Raw genomic sequence first — 1,994 nt, forward strand, 5'->3', positions numbered from 1 at the left:
TTTTTTTTTTTTGGGGGGGGGGTATTTTTTTTTTATAAAAATACTAAATTCTTGTTTTACATTGTGAAGTAATTCAAGTCACCTTAAAGTCACAGCATAACAAGACTGATTGATTGGTTTTAGCAGACTGGGCTCCGTGTGGCTTTTCAAGTACATAATGCACAGAAAATGCACTGTATAAAATTGTATTATACTTTCTAGATAAAAGTTACTGCTTGTAAGAGAATTTACGTATGATCCTACGGTACTGAAAACAAAGTTTCTTTATAATGCAGCCAACATTGCACACAGTAAGCTGCAATTTATGAATCTGGCTTTTATTACCTGAATTCCATTGCCATAGTTTGAGGCTGCAGTAGGAAGATTTATAGAAAACAAGTCATAGAGTATGTTTAAAGACGCACACATACTTACTTTCAGTTATCTTTCTTGCATTTAATTATTCATTGTAGGCCAATGAGTATAAAAGCCATCTAGCTCAAAGTCTTGAGAGCAAATTGTTTAAGATTTTTCCGTTTTACCAATGAGATATGCCATATCTTATGAGAAAAAAATGGATTATTTATACATTAGATCCATACAAACAAAACTGACTTAGATTAAGTCCCACAAAATATTCCAAATTCAAAGCCTATGAGAGTGAGTATTTGTTCTTACTTGATTATTTGCACTGAGATTTAGTTTTTGTAGTTGGCAGTATAAAAGAGGGGAGAGATCCTGATATGGTAAATTGGACAAATGATGATTCAAGTAAAAAACCATAGGATAAAATATACCTTTACTCATTGGGAAGGATGACTCCAGGAACAGTAGTATTTTGGAATTCTTTTTACGTTAGATTGGGTAATTTTAATACTTTTAAACCTGATCTTGAACTGTAATCTTTCACATAACTTTAATTTACCTTCATTTGCTCCAACAGGCAGAATAGAAAACTATTATTTGTATTATCCAATTGACTATGTTACAGTCTCTACCTCAGAAGTGCTTCATTGTGTAGCTGTATTTTTAAATAGTATAATTCTTGAATCCCTTTATTTAGATATGCAACTACTGTAAAGAAACTCTTTTAGTTTAAATTGGGCCAAGTTTAGGCAGATTGTATTTGCCAGATGAAATTATTAGCTATTAGTGCAAAAGTTACAAAATCCTAATACAATGTATTGGCCTCGAAAGACAGGCTATTCCACTGATAGTGCTAATTAAGCCACTATGTCTAGCTTTTATATTGACCTATAAAGTTCAGTGGGCAGGACACATGCAGAATGTAGAAGTAATGCAGCGTGTGGTTTGTGTTACAGATATATAAAACGAGTCCTACTGTTGTTCTTTTCTTTAGTTATAGGAACGGCTTTTCATGATTATGACAGAAATCTTAATGTTTTGGTTGCCCTTGCCTTGTAATATGGTTTTATTTGTAAATGTAATGGTTATCTAAGGCCAGTTTTTCAAAATGTCCTTAAGTTGTATATCTATTTGCACCGCCAATTCTGTACATTATACAACTTGGGTAGGTAACAACATTGTGAATCTCTGAAAGTCTGGGTACACATTCTGTTTGCTAGAGAACGTGGTATTTCTTCATCTTTTGTAATGTGTTTACATTTTTGTGTGTCTGCTTCATGATTTTATTTTTCCTTTTACAGTGATGTTAGTGCCTATTTATCCCATCAAAATAATCCTCCCCTCTCTAATTGCCTTATTCTGGATGTTTTCTTTATACAGAAATGAGAATCAGTTTTTGTTTTTTGTTTTTTCTGATGAGCAGCCCTGGAGATGTAATGAAACATTAGTTGTCTCAGGATGATATTGCATTTGTGTTGCAAATAGATTGTAAATTGAGATGCATCAATATTTTGGTCTTCGGACCATAAATTTGACAAAATTGAAGTCCATTTCAGGGAGGCACTGTTCTGAATGTGAGTGTAACTCCTCTTAATATTCGTTCACCAGCTCGTTGAGTACCCTGGGGTGTAGATTGTCAGGGCCAGCTG

Source organism: Gavialis gangeticus, unplaced genomic scaffold, assembly GCF_001723915.1.
Source record: "Gavialis gangeticus isolate Ggan-Ray unplaced genomic scaffold, GavGan_comp1, whole genome shotgun sequence".
NCBI lineage: Eukaryota > Metazoa > Chordata > Crocodylia > Gavialidae > Gavialis > Gavialis gangeticus.